This window comes from Berghia stephanieae, chromosome 7 (genome assembly GCF_034508935.2).
Source record: "Berghia stephanieae isolate SIO BIC M18660-M18661 chromosome 7, UCSD_Bste_1.3, whole genome shotgun sequence".
NCBI classification, from domain to species: Eukaryota; Metazoa; Mollusca; class Gastropoda; order Nudibranchia; family Aeolidiidae; genus Berghia; species Berghia stephanieae.
Window position 1 is genome coordinate 41,111,878 of NC_088366.1, and position 9,204 is coordinate 41,121,081.

A 9,204-nucleotide genomic window follows, 5' to 3' on the forward strand; every position below is an offset into this window, starting at 1 on the left:
GAGAATATCAAAGACAGTACAGTTGAAAGAGAAAAAGAAAGGGTAGAGAAGTAGGTGAGAGGGAAAGAGAAGTGGGAGGAGAAAAAGAGAGAAATCGAAGAAGGAAAATAGTTGAAAGAAAGAATGAGAGACAAAAAAGAAAAACTAGAGAGAAAATTGAAAGAATTAGAGAGAGAGGGTGAGGGAGGGAGAGAGAGAGAGAGAGAGAGAGAGAGAGAGAGAGAGAGAGAGAGACTTTTTTATAGTTCAATTAAATATATTATTAATATAATATTAAGAAATACTTGAGCATCTATGTAAGCATATATTTTTAAAGAGAGACAATACTGTTAAAAGCTCGACACTCAGTTTACACTTGAATACGGTAAGAGAACATGAGTAAAAGGCCTTTTTAAAGGACATAACTACGCACCGCTGAGAGTCTGACTAGAATCTTGGACCTCTCAGTTCGAAGACAGGTGTCATCCAACTAGACCACATAACCGCACTATACTATATTATATTATAATATGATGGCAACGTTTTCTCCCCAAAAATAAAAACCAAGTGATCCGTTCGTGCTCTGATCTAGTCAAGTCATCACTGAAACCCACAAGGAAGGGAAGCTGAAAATAAAGACTACAGAGCAACACCTACGTATGATGACTATGACAATAAATAAATGACAAACCGACTTGTAATTAACATATTAAAAAAAAAAAAATAATAATAATAATAATAAAATAATAATAATAATAATGATAATGATAATAATAATAATAATAATAATAATAATAATAATAATAATAATAATAATAATAATAATAATAATAATAATAATGATAATAATAATAATAATAATAATAATAATAATAATAATAATAATAATAATAATAATAATAATAATAATAATAATAATAATAATAATAATAAAAAATAATATAATAATAATAATAATAATAATAATAATAATAATAAGATAATGATAATAATAATAATAATAATAATAATAATAATAATAATAATAATAATAATAATAATAATAATAATAATAATAATAATAATAATAATAATAATATACTTGTAAAGGGCAAAACCATAACTAGGTCATGCTCTATGCGCTTCACATTACAATAATGACCATCCAGAATATAACTTATATACACACAGATACCAAACACAATCACACACACACAACACACACACACACACACACACACACACACATATATATATACAAACAGACACACGTTCAGTTATTTCTCAAAAGAATAAAAAAAACAACCAACATCGATATCAAATAAATGTGGAACATTAACAGAGACTTAAAAATTAGTTTTGTAAAAAAGTAATGTTTAAGCTTTGATTTTAAAACATCGACACTTGATGCTTCGCGAATAGCTCTGGGAAGACCGTTCCATAGTTGAGGACCACGTATTGAAAAGGATCTCCCACCATAAAATAAATGATTTAATTTGTTGTTTACTTGAAGTTTAGTGTGGTCAGATGAAACCGTAGCATTCTAGATGGAGAATAGACATTAATGAATTCATTAAGATACCTAGGTGCTAAACCTTTAAGACATTTAAAGCAGATAAAGGCGATCTTGTATTCAACACTTTCTTTCACTGGCAACCAATGCAATTCAAACAGAATGGTCAGCGAATGTTCATATCTCTTTTGTTTCATTATCAATTTTGCAGCACTATTCTGAATTGTTTGAAGTCTTAAAATTTAATCTTCAGTTATCCCAGCAAAAAGAGAATTACAATAATCTAATCTTGATAATATATATCTCTTTACTAGATTTTTCAAAAACCACGAAACGGAAAGAAACCAATGTTATCCATAAGATTAAGAGTGGCATGATCCACAATTGCCATACGGCAAGGATTCCTGTGGCGTACTGGTAAATCTACTAGACTTGTAACCAAGACAACCCTGGTTCAGATATCAATGAGATTTTTTTTTTCATGTGAGTTTTTTCTTAAGATTGTCCTTATCGCTATTGTCAGAATTCGTATGCCATTGTTTTGTCTTCTGTTATATTCTTATTTTTTTTTCAATACGTCGCTATTTACTATTATGATTTTACCCAAATTATTCTTGGCCTATTTAGCAACACTGCCCACATTATCCAAATAATATTATAAGCAATTTTGCTCAAATAAACGCTTCAAAATGATAAAAAGCGTTTCATCAATTTGTGACAGACCGAATGTGTAGTGTCAACACTTGACATTTCTTGAGTGACCGGATCTGGACACTAGCGTTAGATGAGAGTGCGTCTGTATCTGGTCAAGGAGGTGGTCCGACAACCTTATATCAATCACTATCACGAACACCATCATCATTCTTATCATCATCATCATCATCATCATCATCATCATCATCATCATCATCATCATCATCATCATCATCATGCATCATCATCATCATCATCATCATCATCATCCTTCGATAACATCGTAAACCATCATAACCCGCATCATTATTAATCACCACTAACAATCACGATAATAGAGATTAGAGAGGTATATGAAGAGACAGATAACGAAAGAGAAAGAGAGAGAGTGAGAGAGAGAGAGAGAGAGAGAGAGAGAGAGAGAGAGAGAGAGAGATGAGAGAGACAGAGAATGATAAGAAGTGAAATCGGAGGGAGTGAGAGAGAGAGAGAGAGAGAGAGAGAGAGAGAGAGAGAGAGAGGGGGGGGGGGACATAAGAAGATAGAGAAAGCAAAAGCAAGAGAAGAAGAAGAAGAAGAAGAAGAAGAAGAAGAAGAAGAAGAAGAAGAAGAAGAAGAAGAAAGAAGAAGAAAAAGAAGAAGAAGAAGAAGAAGAAGAAGAAGAAGAAGAGAGAAGAAGAGAGAGAGAGAGAGAGAGAGAGAGAGAGAGAGAGAGAGAGAGAGAGAGAGAGAGAGAGAGAGAGTGAGAGAGAGAGAGAGAGAGAGAGAGAGAGAGAGAGAGAGAGAGAGAGAGAGAGAGAGAGAGAGAGAGAGTATCGGACGCATAATAGTTCTAAAAATAACCTGGATTGGAATCGGACTAGGTTTTCTGGAATTCCGTTCGCGAGATGACGTAGAGCGCGCGTTACGAGAAGAAGTGCCGATAATAGATCGATAGCGGCGCGCGCTCCACGTGAAACAGGGACGATTGTGAGTGTGTTGTGAACTCGCTCTAAAGACACAAAAGCTCCATCGACCCCTCAATCCTTCTATCTTTACCTCGCACTTTCTCGTTCAACCGGTTATTTTAGATTCTTCGAAAAGACGGAAATATCGCACCGGAATGAGATTTGAAAGAACACTCAGGAGTGTGTTAAATCAAAGTGTATTTATGTAGATAGTATATCCCTGTGTTACAGAGTAGGCGTGAGCTGCTACTGTAATATTAATAATAATATAGTATCATTGATTAACACCCTTGGCGTTATGTGTAAATCCACCTACACACCTTGATGAGTGATACTATATAAATTGGACTGTGATAAATCTAGAACGTGCACGAAATTCCGAAGCATTGTTTTCAAAAACCACGTTCATGAAATATTGGATGATACAACCATTCAGATAGGTGAGTAAAAAGAATTGGCGTGTGTGTGTGTGTGTGTGTGTCTGTGTGTGTGTATAGCATATAGGGCGGGGGGGGGGGGGGGGGGGGGGGGTGAGTGTGGCTGCAAAATGTGTTTATGATACTTTGCACAGTCTACACGTTAAAATCTCTGCTGCTGCGCAATGATAAAACGACTTCTTAAACATTTTGGACAGACAATTTTGACCTCGCATATCGGAAAAAAATAAATAAGATACCCCCAATCATAGAAAACTCAAGTCTTCAATAAGGGGTGTCACTTGAATCTACTAATTGTTTTTAATGGCAAATAGTTTTCTGTCTAAAAATTAAATGAAAACTTTTTTCGCTGCGTGGCTATGATAGTTTTAGTGTTATGAACGTGAGTTCCGTGTAAACACGAGTATGTCAAGTGTATTGTTATATAATACGATCCTTGCTGTAATATAACATGATGTTATCTTTTTATCGGCCAGCTTCAATTACTGACAAAGAGAAAGATTCTCTCTCTCTCTCTCTCTCTCTCTCTCTCTCTCTCTCTCTCTCTCTCTCTCTCTCGTTATTATTTTGGATGCCAGTCTGTCTAACCGTATATATCTATTATTCTTTACTATTCGTTTATCTATTTTGATAGATCTCGTCGCACATAGGGTGGGTAATAGAAAAAGATGGAGAGTGGAAGGGAAGAGATATTGTATTGGAGAGAGAGAGAGAGAGAGAGAGAGAGAGGGAGAGAGGGGGGGGGGGTTGCGTGATTCTCTTTAAATGTCTATTCCTTTTTTTTCTAGTGCAAAACCTTTCTTTACCTCCCTTCCTCTCTCTCTCTCTCTCTCTCTCTCTCTCTCTCTCTCTCTCTCTCTCTCTCTCTCTCTATCTCCCTCTCTCTCTCCCTCTCTCTCTCCCCCCCCCTTCTCTCTCTCCCTCCCCTCTCTCTCTATCTCTCTCTCTCTCTCTCTCTCTCTCTCTCTCTCTCTCTCCTCCGCTTTATCTGTCAATCTACTTTTTTTTTATTAATCTATACCACTATCACCTAATTACCTACCAAATTATTACTTACGCTACCTACCTTCTTACCAAAACGACTGTCTTCATGTCTGTCTGTCAATATCGGTGTGTTTTCGTAGTATTTTACGAAAACAGAAAGAAACCGTAGCAGGTGACTGTATCCTTGGATCAATCGCCATGAGCTAATCAATGTAATAATAAAAAAAAAATAACAACGCGTGTGGCGGGATGTGACAATGCTTAATTCCTATCCCTTCATATGTTATGAACAGATGGTATTTTGCGTCAATGGCATAATTATCCAATGAGAAGTACGGACATGTAGACATATATTATATTTTAAAAACTGTAGCAGTAGTATGGGTGCTTTCAAGCATGTAAACTCTTTCTTATATAATCTTTTAAATGACTCATGAGATTTTTACTGGTGCTGGTGCTTCAAAGATCGATCGGTTTAAATGACCCCCATCTTGACATAAACTCTCCTTCTTCTTCTTCTTCTTCTTCTTCTTCTTCTTCTTCTTCTTCTTCTTCTTCTTCTTCTTCTTCTTCTTCTTCTTCTTCTTCTTCTTCTTCTTCTTCTTCTTCTTCTTCTTTCTTCTTCTTCTTCTCTTTCTTCCTCCTCCTCCTCCTCCTCCTCCTCCTCCTCCTCCTCCTCCTCTTTTTTCTCCTCCTCTTTCTTCTTTCTTCTTCTCTTCTTCTTTCATTCTTATTATTATTATTATTTTATTATTATTATTATTATTTCATATTATTATTTATTATTATTTTATTAATTATTATTATTATATTTTTTTATTGTCAACATGATCATCATCATCATCATTCATCATCATCATCATCATGTCACTTTTCCAACTCTCTCTCTCTCTCTCTCTCTCTCTCTCTCTCTCTCTCTCTCTCTCTCTCTCATCATCATCATCATCATCATGTCACTTTTCCAACTCTCTCTCTCTCTCTCTCTCTCTCTCTCTCTCTCTCTCTCTCTCTCACACACACACACACACACACACAAACGCTCTCTCCCTCCCTCCCTCCTTTCCTTCTTTCCTTTCCTCTCTCCCTCTCTGTACATACTACCTATCACATGGCAAATGTCTAGAGTGAAATTCTTTTGTGTAACAGCAACACCATGTCTGTAAAAATGTCGAAGCCGGCAAATGATTTAGAGGAATTAAAAGCCATAGATCTTGACCGAAATATAAATGTTCAAAGAAAAGGCCAATTTCACGGAAATCGGAAAAAAAAAATCATTTGGTAGAGAATAGAGAATTGTCGTCCAGTAATTACCTTTATCTCGGTATTGAAAATGGAAATACAAACAATTATTTTTAAAAAAGCAAGTAACGGGGGAAGGAACATAACCTATGACCCCCCCCCCCCCTCTTCCCTTTTCCTCCCCTTTGTTGTTATTTTTGTTCCAAAATAAATAAAAACATTAATAATAATAATAATAATAAATAAATAATAATAATAATAATAATAATAATAATAATAATAATAATAAATAATAATAATAATAATAATAATACAATTAAAATACTAAAGCAAAGGCAAAAAAAAAACCCCAAACAAACTGAAAAGACAAAAACATAGAAGCATAATAAATAAATAAATAAATAAATAAATAAATAAATAAATAAATAAAATAAATGAAATAATAAAATCCTGTCCTTGTTTTGGATTGAGGTGACTTTTGTTGCCAGGCCTTGGCTGCGAATCTTTCATGGATGAAAATGGTCAGATAGACGCGAGTGAGGGTTTTCTGCGAGAGACGATATCTTTATTTCATGACTGAATAAAATAATACAATAATAAAATAAAATTCTCTTTATTCAACTTATAGGGGAAATTTGTCTTTATGGTCTATTTCAACGGAGGACTGGAATAACACAGGCGTTAGCCGCAGTGCAACGCTGTAAACTGAGCTAGTGACTTGCTCAAGGTCACACAGCGGGTATTTGAACTCCGTACCTTTCAAGTAAGGACCGTACTGCTGCTGACTACGCTGCTACGTAATAGAGCTAAAAACTAAGTGTAAGTGTCTCCCATTCGGTGGGTACCCCATGCGTTGTCCGAGTGAGTCTTTGGGTGAACTTAGTTTGGGCACAGGGGTAGATTGCCGCTGGAATCTACTGTTTCCATTTACCTTTAGTTTTCTTCTTTCTAGGGCATCCATAGACACAAGAGTGCTGCAGGCACTGAACTCGAACAATATATCAGTCCGTTTATGTTTCCGTTTCGTATTCTCAATTTTAAAACTAATCAAGAAAAATCCACCAAAGAAGAAGATGAAGAAGAAGAAGAAGAAGGAGGAGGAGGAGGAGGAGGAGGAGGAGGAGGGGGAGGAGGAGGAGAATAAGGAGGAGGAGAAGAAGGATAAGCGGAACGAAGAAGGGGAGAAAGGAAGAGAAAGATGACAATGTTGGAAATTTGATGATGATGATGATGATGATGATGATGATGATGATGATGATGATGATGATGATGATGATGATGATGATGGTGGTGGTGGTGGTGGTGGCGGTGGTGGTTACTGATGTTTTTCATTGACAACCAAAGGAATCCAGGCTTTGTTAATTTGAAACCAGTTCACGGATACGTCAAATTACTTGGGGAATTAATGACATAGCTAATAATTCATAATTGATGTTTCATAGTATCTGTCGTCTATATTCAAAATACAGATATAAAATATACTTCAAATATGCTTCCTACAAATTTAATTTGTTTACATTTGAATATTCATCTCGTATTTCATAATTTGTATATTATGTCATGCTGGCTTCTGATTTATTGTATGTAATGTTTTATTTATGATCTTTTAACCAGTTGATTCAACCAGTCGATTTAAATGACCCTCATTTTGACAAAAACTCTAAAACCTGCGACTGACGGTTATTTAAATCAATCGATATTTGAAGGATGAGTTTCTGGTCAATTTTTAAATACATGATTGTCCAGATTACGGCAGTTAACTGGTTACAAGAATTAAATATGAAATATTTACAGAAGATAGAAAACAGATCAAGATTAACTAGACATCAAGTCAATATCATTATATCATAAAACTGTTGCAAACCCTTCATTAAATATCAGGCACATGAGAAATTACATCTTGTTTGTATGGCACAGGGGATGGTATTCATCAAAAATTATAATTCGTGTCGGAATCGGGAAAGAAAACAATCTTAAAGCCTCCCTCCGTCCGTCGGTCGGAAGGCGTGACCGATAAAAAAGTGGTCAATTTTTTTATTTTTTTTTTATTTTCGCTGTTTTGACATCGGATTCTTGACCAGCGTCAAATTTACAGTAGTTCTGATACCAATTACCATATTATGTTAATTTTGAAATTATGGAAATTAGAAATTTTATTTTATTAAAACATTTGTTTTATAATAACGATATTTCTACACGAAAATTTATGTTGATTGGAAATATTTTTATTTTAACAGTTTGAGGGTCTAGATAATTCGAAAAGGTTGTAGAAAAAGAAACCAGATCGTACATTGATATATTCTTTATAATTGTAGTCAAACGACTTTGGACTCAAATATTCAATAAATTTGCTATCACTTTCAACGCCATTTCCACCGATGAGATGAACATTAAATGTCACGTTTAATTAAGCCTAGCCGATTGTCTAAACAGGATTAGAACCAATGACCCTACCATAATATGATGATGTGACAATGCATTGACTGATGTGTATGCACTCCGTCGTCACCAGGATAGACAACTTGATGTAGGAAGTGTTTGATCTCCTTGCTGTTCCGCTAACGTTAAGGTCTCAATATTTCATTTGATTTGGCAGTGTTTTGCGAGAGGTGGTAACGTCAAGATTTAAATCTGGATGACCCAAAGCAAGCTGAAATTTAATAATGATAAAACTCAATTTATCGTTTTTAGAAAACAAGGAAAGACCATTCTAACGGAAGTACTTTTGATTTGTGACTCTGTCATCTCCAGATCTTTAATGCAAAAAACATTTCTGAATAAGCAGTATCATATAAAAAAATTCTTGTCAAAATCTACATTTTATGTTAAGGTCTATCAGTCATATCCGCAATCTTTTAGATGAAGAAATTTGCAAGATGCTCATTAATTTACTTTTTGCTAGCAGGCTAGACTATTGCATCTTTACGGGCTTCCAAAGAACTTGATCGCAAGGCTGCAGTTGTTACAAAACAGGGCAGCACGAATTATCACCCAGACAAAAAGAATGAGCACATAACTCTCGTTTTGGAATACCTTCATTGGCTGCCCGTGGAGAGGAGAGTTGATTATAAACTAGCTTGTCTTGCATTTTAATGTCTTTACAACACTGCTCCAGATTACTTGAAACCATATTCCAAGTCGCACCCCAGGTCTCCTAACTCAGTATCATTTGAAAGAAAAATCCCTTTAACTAAATTCTCTGAACGATCTTTTGCCTTTTCTGCTCCAGATGTGTGGATCTCATTAACTACTCATGCAAGGAACTGTTAGACCTTTGATACCGTTAAAAATCCCTACAAACTGTGTTATTTAGATCTAGCTATCAAATGAATCTGTGTGTATGTCTGTGCGCATGTGTGTATTATGCATGTATCTATGTAAATGATTGTATAAGCACATTTGTCAATGTGTGTGTATTTATGTGTATATGTGT

At 35.0% G+C, this 9,204-nt stretch overlaps 1 protein-coding gene across 1 annotated transcript in view; it reads left to right on the plus strand.

The window, feature by feature from the left end:
- The first annotated feature begins 3,090 nt into the window (after positions 1 to 3,090).
- Positions 3,091 to 9,204, plus strand: part of LOC144977243 (b(0,+)-type amino acid transporter 1-like) — a 138,689-nt gene continuing 132,575 nt past the window's right edge. The window contains exon 1 of the mRNA XM_078922261.1: positions 3,091 to 3,551. The gene's annotated coding sequence lies outside the window, so the exon portion shown is untranslated. The remainder of the gene's footprint in view (positions 3,552 to 9,204) is intronic.